Below are 9,308 nucleotides of genomic sequence, written 5' to 3' on the forward strand. Positions count from 1 at the left end.
TCATATAGTGTTCATTAAAAAATGACAATCATTCCACTTGTGACCTGTGGAATGGTACATTAGCTTATTTGTTTGAGTTGTAAATATTTGTCATGTATTGTTGTTTTTCTGACGTGTTTTACATCCTGGAGGCCCTCTTCACTACGGGTCAATTGGAATGAAAGTAAATCAAATCAAATCAAAACCTATTTTCACAGCGCTCATTTATGTTATAGTAATAGATTTCGTGCTTTATATCTATATATAAACGTGTTGGCCTATGTGAATGCCGTCATACGAAATGCATTGTGAAGTAGCCTTTTGCCTTCACCCTCTTAAAAATGTTTCTGCTCTCGCGCTATACCTATTTAGCTGTAAAACTATTATTATATTAGTGATGTGTCTTACAGAAACATTTCATTTGTTCTATAGCTTACTACAGTATGGGATCGATTGACATTTTAAAAAATCCATCGATATCTTTCCAAGACGGTATTGCGATTATTTTTGTTGTGTTGGCTACGATGTTAAAGTGCATTTTTTTGTTGTTGTTACTCTTTGGTTTCCGCCACGAGCTTTCTTCTTTCATTTGCTGGCGTTGGTGATACATGTTGGTTTGTTGCTGGTGGTATCCGTTGAAATCTCTTGATTTTTCAGAACTACTGGAGAGTTAGGTAGTTTACTTCAGCAGAAAGCATGAGAGCAAAGGTGAGCTTGAAACATTCGTTAATGTTATTGATGAATTAATGATATATTTAACTTTTTATGAATGTGCATTACCACGTGATTTTTGGGGAGCCGTTAATGATATATAGTATTTTCTCTTAAGATCTGTAATATTTGCAGAAGAGTGAAATACGTGATATCAAATGTTGGGCAATTTAAACCACCGGGTTGTTTTCGCAGTAGTGTGTAGTGTTGTTTGATTCGCAGTGGTAAGTCTTTCAGCTTTTCAAGCAATGTGCTGCAGTACGTCTGTTATAAATATTGGAATATTGGGCAAGTTCTAAACGTGGCTTGAGGGAGTTAGAAGTCCTAGTTTTTCGTAGATTGAAGTGTGCGTTGACACTTTTTGTAGAGACCGGAGTTGGCCTTGTATTGTGAACTCTGTAATGCCTTCTGATTACGACGTGTTGTAGCCTTGAGGTGTAAGGCGCCTTGCCACGGTTTGTGCTTACCCCCCCTTTTTGGGATTTGTGTGTGTGTGTACCGACGACCTTACCAGTTTGTTCCCATAGAACTTAAAAGTTTCCAATTTTCCTGTTCGTAGAAAAACGGTGAATAAATAGACGTTTTTAGTGTGCAGTTTGCGTTTTTCAATCACACTGTGAGCTACTTTGTACCTATGTTCAGTTTTGATATGCATAGTAAGTTATGGAAATGCTTTCAGTGGAGGAAGAAGCGCATGCGGAGGCTTAAGCGGAAGAGGAGGAAGATGAGGGCGAGGTCGAAATAGGTTGCTGGCCCTCACGCTGTAAGTCTTGTACTACTATGTAATTGCTAGTGAATACTGCTATGTAATTGCTGGTGAAATACCACAACTTATCTTGTAAAGAGTTTGAGGCTATGTTTTTCTTGGCTGACGTCTTTAAAATTTAGTGTTTGCTTAATCTTTTATAAATGATTTTGGAGGAATGATCTGAGTGTTTGACCATACTAAGTTCCTGATGAGACTACGGCATAGTAGTGTTCATGGGAAACTCATTGCCCTCAACTCATTTCTTAGTCTACAGCTTTGTCATTTGTATACTAGTGTAAATTGATTAAATGTTTCTCTTAAAATAAGTGTTTTTTGTAATGCTCATATTCCTTTACTGCTGATGGTTTAGAAAATTATGTAGGCCCTAGTACAGTGTTTGGTAAAAAGTTGAAAGCGTAGTTTTGAGAACTGTCTTTGTGCCATATTGCAGGCCTATTTCATTCAGTGTTGTCATTTAACATTTTGTATCTAAAATTTTAGTTACATTTCAATTACAGAAGTGGCAGTGTAGTGTGCTGTAAGTAACAAGTGTTGAACATTAACATTACGTTTGTTCGAGCAGTTGCCAGTCAGTGCCAGACAATAGGCTGTACTGTGCATGTGCAGCTACAATGACTTAAGCAGCTCATGCTTGGTGTTTGCTCATATGCTTTCTCGCATTTGTGTGGAATTTCGTGTGGTGGGCATCACGTGACCATGTGGAGCCCTGAGGCACGTTGAGAGGACCTAAGAGTTATCAATTCTGCCCAGATAAGAAATGCAAATAAGGAAGCAGTTCTTGGTGTAGGATTCATTTCTAAACTAGACTCCACAGCTCAAAGTACCATAACATTTTACCATACTGTGACTTTGACAAATTTTTTAATTCGTACACTGCAATATTACGTAGCATTTCCAATCAGGTTTACATCTACACAGCTCTGCAAAAAGCTAGTAAGATAAAAAACAAATTTCTTGCAAAAAGTTTGTGTAGCTTACACCAGAATAAAGGACAAGTCTGGATGCACTCTGAAGTACCTGATATTCACTTTTTCTATGTTGTATTTGATGCCAATTATCCTGGAGGTCCAGTACTGTATTCTTGTTTGGTTCTTTATTATGGTATGTCATTCATCCCAGAAAATGAAAATTTGCACTTTGAATTGAACAAAGTTGAAAGTAGCCAATAGTGTGGAATGAAACACTTTTTCAAATAATCCGCCTCAGTGGAAAAAATTATTAGAAGCAAATTTGTCTACGAAACTGACAAATGTCTTAATGAAGACATTAATGGTTGATTGCTAATAACGTGAACGTAATATAAAATCGGAATATTGAAACACTTATTTTGGTCTTTCATGATGAGAATGTGTATTCACTTAATGGCTCCTGGCCACCAAAATCTTTTGTTTTCATTTGACGTGGGAGCTGTAAACATACATAACAGCAATATGACGAAACATACACGGTTCACGTGGAGGACCCCCTCACTGTAGCTCAGCTTGCTCTGCGCATGTCTGAATCTGGCAACTTGGATGTACTAGAAAATTTTTTCTGGGTAGCATGTGAGTACTTGCTGCTACTGCTCATACAGCAAACAGCTGTGCTTCAAGTAGCCAGAAGCGGGAGAAGGCACTGCTCGTATGCAAATTCAGCTCTGCACATGTGCACGAGTCTGCTGGCAACTGCTCAAATGAGCCTATTAAGCAAATGTTTACTTTGATGTAATTTTCTGAGTGGACAACCTGTCATATAGCAGGAACAGCATTGTCATGGTTGTTGCCAACATCAGCATGCTGTGCTGCTGTAACTATAATTTTACCTAAGGCTAAACAGCAAATCGGTTACCACTTTCATTGGCAACCTGAAACTTATTAACTTACAGGTTAAGGTAGTGAGTTGTTCTGTAGGCTGGAATTTGACCAGGGGAAGTTTCTTACTGATCTTACATGGGCATGTGGATATTACCTTGCAATACACAGTAACCTAAGATAACAAAGCAGAAATACTTTGACATGGTTGGAAATAGTTTCTTACTAAGTAACTTGACCATTGGACAATGCAAAAATTGCTTTGAACAGGGTGCAGTTGGGGTTACTAAATTTACAAATTTAACTTGCTGATGTTTCAATTTCCTCCATTCTGGAATCAAGTTCTCATGTTCATTCTCCCAGAAGTCATTCAATGTCGAAAAAAGTGGCTACAGTCATTTGGTTTGGAAATTGCTCCATAGTTTGAATGTTCAATAGGTGAGAATCCCAGAGTTACCTGGGGACCCCCTTTACATTTTTAGTGGTAATGTACATGACTAGTTTCCACTAAAATGGTCCGATACTTTTACATCGTGTAGGTTTCCTGAATTTGTCTTGCAGTTTTTCTTAATGAAGCATGAAATATGGCATGTATGTAGATACCAAGCTGTGCAACAAATCAGTTAAACTTGCATTATCATGTAACCTCACTTTAGGTTGCACTGTAGATGTCAAACTTCAGGGGGTCAATTATCATTCATTTTCCTTCACCCTCACTGTGCACTGCAAATGCATCTATTGGTCTTTTCCCTTCAATGCTTGGGCCATTCCATGTGAAGTCAATACACCCAATTTTTCACTATTTTAGATTTTGATAAAATATGGTACTCATGTTGGGTGCTGAGACTAAAAAGTATTTTTATCTAACTGTTCCTGAAACATGGCTGTATAAAATTGTCAAACTGGCCAAGAAAGTGTGAACACTTCCTTAAATAGCACTGAGCTGACTTAGTTGACCTAGAGCTGGGAAAGTTATCTGGCATCATTTTCATGCTCTTTCCTGTATTAAAACTGGTTCTGATTAAGAAATTTTTCAAGATATAAATCATAATTTTGATTTAAATTTTCAAAATATTTCCATAAATACTTTGTACTTTTGTGAATGGCAAAGTATAAACATGGTATGACAGGTTCATTCTTAAACATTTTTCACAAATAGCCTTGTTTTGACCAAAAATTTATTCAATTAAAATATACAGTAAGGTAACTAACACATTGGACTATCATATTACAAAACCAATAGTCTGTAATTAAGGTGATTGCTTGCCTTAGTTTTATATAGTTTAAACTGATGGCCTATGAAGGCAAAACATATATTGAACAAGGGACCTGTAACTTTGGTATTTGATTTTTACAAGCTGAAATCTTTAGGTAACAATCATAACTGGACCCAGTTTTCTAAACCTCTCATAATTTTTTTTACAGTGAAAAAGGTAGAGTTCAACTTTTACACACTTCTCTCAGGATATTAGAGTTTGAACGGCCATAGCCAGATTCGATAATATTGGCTGAAAAGTATGAACTAGCTTATATTTTAAATTTAAAATTATCCCAGCAAATTGACTAGTGGAGAAGGCTAGTGAAAGTAATTTTGTTCAGGAGCATGTTGTACTGTAACAACACCTTGTTGCCGATATTTTCTGTTTGAGCTTAACTGAATGTAAGCGATAACTTGTGTACTCTCCATGTTCTGTTTTTAGGAATGTGCTGTAATATTTTTGTTGTACAGCATTGTTAGCATTAACTGTTAATGTGATTCAAATTCCATGCAGGTGTAAGCAATGTAAATTGCATTGTGGCCAGTGGGCAAGGTTATAATTTTTAATTGACTGTCAGTTGTAAATTTAGTTTATGATTGTATTATTTACTATGGAATTCTATTTGTTTCAGCTGCTGGAACTCCATAACATCTGATCAGCACTGCTCATTGTGTTGTGTGGCTGCAGCAGAGACTTTTGTATACATTTGTTGGGACAATAAATGTTTCAACAAAAGCTTTCTTGTTGATTTTGTTCCTTTAACCTGATCCTGTGAAAGAAGTCTTAAGAACCCTATTAAAACAATGAAAAGTAGCTTCAGGTGATAGATAATTCAACTCTTCACTCATGTCACACGGTGGTTCTGCGTTATAGGCTGTTTAATTCTGGAGAAACTGCTACGAGAAAATTGACAAAGGTTTATTCAGTATTTAACTCCTACACTGAGATGGTACGAATTACTAAAAAGCTTGTGTCTGTATGTGTGGATGGATATGTGCGTGTGTGCGAGTGTATACCTGTCCTTTTTTCCCCCAAAGGTAAGTCTTTCCGCTCCCGGGATTGGAATGACTCCTTACCCTCTCCCTTAAAACCCACTTCCTTTCGTCTTCCCCTCTCCTTCCCTCTTTCCTGATGAGGCAACAGTTTGTTGTGAAAGCTTGAATTTTGTGTGTATGTTTGTGTTTGTGTGTCTATCGACCTGCCAGTGCTTTCGTTCGGTAAGTTACCTCATCTTTGTTTTTATATATAATTACTAAAAAGCTGATTAGATTTTTGCTGTTGTAGTTCGTTCTCAACTGAGCTTTTCAAAGGTAGTATGTTTAATAATTTCAAAATGTAATTGAGCTTCAGAGGGATTTTCACTTTTGCAACAGTAGCTTCTGTCCAGCTGAGGCAGTTGTAACACATACTATGGATAATGCAGTGATGGAGACTGAAGTGATACCCTAAAAGATTAACACATCATATAAATCTGAATATTGTGACTTTGCAGCAGTGGTATTGCTACTACTGAAGCTGTTAGGAAACAAAATTGGCTTTGTTTTGACAACTTTAACTTTGAAGTTACTCTTGCCCCCTGAGAAGAGTGCCCCTATAAACCTGCTCAGTTACAAAATTTTTTATAGTCCTTCAAGGTGGTGGTAAATCTTCATTGGTTTCATAATTTGGAGATTGCTATTCAGACATCTGCAAAAAATTGGTGTCGATACACTCGCAGTATTCTTAGAAACATGGAATATGATTTTACAGAGAATGTAAGTGAGGTGTAAATTTAAAAAATTTACCCATAGGCCATGAGAGGACTTGGGACTTTGATTATTACGGTGTTATCTGATTTGGTATTAAGTTTATATTTGAGTGATGCAGCCACATGAGGTTACGTTGGCAATTGGAATAAAATTACTAATTATAAATAAAACACCTTCTGGCTGCAGGGTGGTTTTGCAACTTCAGTACATGAGTATGGGAATTCGGTTCCTATCATCAAATGCACCTTCAGCACGCATGTAATTGATAAGTATTTTCCCAATTGCAGCTGGCTTTTGGCAAAATGACGAGTGCTATGTCCAAACCACCACACCATGGGTCGTAGGAATAAAATGGAGAATATACTTTATAGTTCAGTATCTGAATGTTTTCATGTTCATGTGAATAAATTGAGTCACCTGAGAATGTTAGTGTGAGTAAAAGGGCATGAGAAGTTGCTCAAAACGAGCCTTCTCAAATTTCATATGGATAAAACTAGAGGAGCTTCTCGCAAGTGACGTCATGGTTTTTTGAAGTGGCCTCTGTAGTGTCCTTATAGCTGAGTACTGTTGAAGTGAAGTTTTTGAGTTTGTATAAGACGTAGATGTATACACCAGACAACTGCCACTGACATTTTCAGATGTTCATAATTTTCTCATAGCACAAACCTTATATTTTATGTTAGAAATAAGTGGGTCAGAAAAATTAACTGGTGTTTTACAAACCTAGGGATCTGTCTCTTGTAATGAACTTCACTTGATGCACAAGTAGACTGTTGTGGCATATTTAAGATAAATTCTTGTTGGAAAACAGTTGTAGATGAAAATTTCTTGTAATCTTACAATTTTGTGTTCACCTAATTAGAATAAGGTTTCTTGCATGTTGAAAATTTGGTAACATTGTTTAGTAATTTTTTGCTGTATAAATTAAAATTGAAATTTAGTACTAATCTTCCTGATGCTAGTTCCATATTTATACACTGAATAGATTGCTTGTTCGATTTGAATGAAATGTAAGGTTATGAGTGTGTTCAGTACTGGAAACTGCACACAAGAGGTGAGGCAGTGACAATGAGCTTCCTCATCAGAATATGCTGTTAATTTTTATTCACAAGTAGAGAACTTTTAGAATGTTTTATTAATGACCCCATAACAGGGTCTTTCAGCAAGGTCAGTGTGTAGTTTAATAAAGGTCAACACTTTATTTACATTAATAGTCTCCAAGTGATACATCCACAATACTCATTTGTGCCTAAAGCATAACACAACAGTTAACTATCCATTACGATTATTAGGCGGAGTAGCATCAGCCTCACTTACAGAAAAATCAAACCTACAACCTAAAACACACATGGTCCATCAATTACAGCACGAGAAGTGATGCCTTTAACTTTATCTTAGTTCTTTGCTGTGACAACTGCAGTCTTCAACTCAATGTTGCCTAGAGCCCAGGAGTGACAATGATAGTGATGCCCCATTGTGAGCTGCTCAGTGCTGTTGCATATGTACAACTCCAAGCCAGTCACCTTATCTAACCACAACTTAAAGCTGTTATGCAACTGGAAATGAATTTTAACTCTGCACGGGTTATGGCTCACTCACGCTTACATTGACATGAGCATTGCAGAGAACTCAAGCTATAAGGCTATAGACAATGCTGAGTTGAAGACTGCGGTTATCATAGTGAAGAATAAAGTTAAAGGCATTGCTTCTTGTGATGTAATTGATGGACCATCTGTGTCTTTAGGTTGTATGTCAGATTTTGCTGTAAGTCAGGCTGGTGGTACTCCACCTGGTAACTGTAATGGTTAACTGTTTGCTAAATGTAGAGGCTTACATGAGTACAGTGGCCTTGAGTTTTGCTTGTAAAGATGTAATTTATTGTTGTTGTGCAACTGGAAGTGAATTTTGTCATGGGTCTAGTAGTACAAGGGCCTGTGACAGGCCCTGTGTGTCATAACTTGTCGGTGAGATTTGTTGTTAATGCAACTGCTTAACCCTTTCGTGCTTTTTACTTGTTTTTTTAGAATTTAAGGTACCTCAGCTGTTAGTGTCTTATTTGGGTCAGAATTATAAATATGCCTTTGAATAATTTTTAACTTGAACCATTTTCTCAAAAGAAAAGTGGGACGCATATGTCCCACTGATCATTTCTGGAACCGATTTTCCTCACAATGAAGTTACTACAAATTAGTGTGAAATTTATGAACAAGGCTTATTTGCACCAGTATTTAACATTTATGTATTGGAAATGAAATGTAACTCATTTTTGCCAATATGCAAACATGTGGTATACTTTATTTCCAACAAAAATACATTTTGCTACTTAGTGAATATTACTTACTTTGCGTGAAAATTTGGAAAGCAAGGTGAAATACAAAGTGGCACATTACAGGATGAATATATTTTGTTCATTTTTCAGTGTCTTTCGTGCTGCCAAAGCACTCACATTTTGTGCTATTGTTACAAAATTTAATTATGTACATCTGGGGAATGCTTGATCTGAAGGTACCTAACTTACCATCAGACAATGTATGCATGCCAGTAATCAACTATAAGCAACCCCCAGTGACAAGTTCATTCTGTTTTACTAGATTAATAATTTACACACGACCTGATTAAATGCATCTCCATATTCAAATAGGTAAAAATACAGTGCAAGGATTTCATTCCATCTTTACTATCCATTTTAGTCGATAGTGGGAACACAGCCAAGTATATTACAAATAAAATAGCATCTGGCTGTAGGATGGTTTTATAACGTTAAAATGATCTGTGTAAGAAATCCCATTCTGATCTTCAGATGCACATTAAGTACACAATGTTGAACATTTTCCCAATCTTAATATATAACAATTGACAAAATTAATTGGACAGATAAAAAACTAGTTTTTGTTGTACTGCTTTATGTAGAGCTCACAACAATAGCACTTCAGCACTAGACAGCTTTGCCATGTGAGACTTGTTCACAGGATTTCCCCATTTGCAGCTCATGTCTATGCTACGGTGATCTCATGTCCATGTCTGCCCTCCTTACACGCTTTTGTGACTGTCA

General features: G+C 36.6%; 1 long non-coding RNA gene across 1 annotated transcript; it reads left to right on the forward strand.

Moving 5' to 3' along the window:
* Window positions 1-529: 529 nt before the first annotated feature.
* LOC126458079 (uncharacterized) lies at window positions 530-5,243 on the forward strand. The gene is made up of 3 exons (XR_007585572.1): window positions 530-687; window positions 1,370-1,453; window positions 5,140-5,243. It is a non-coding gene; the product is annotated as an uncharacterized LOC126458079 (long non-coding RNA).
* Window positions 5,244-9,308: the final 4,065 nt, after the last annotated feature.

This window comes from Schistocerca serialis, chromosome 2 (genome assembly GCF_023864345.2).
Source record: "Schistocerca serialis cubense isolate TAMUIC-IGC-003099 chromosome 2, iqSchSeri2.2, whole genome shotgun sequence".
Classification (NCBI taxonomy): domain Eukaryota; kingdom Metazoa; phylum Arthropoda; class Insecta; order Orthoptera; family Acrididae; genus Schistocerca; species Schistocerca serialis.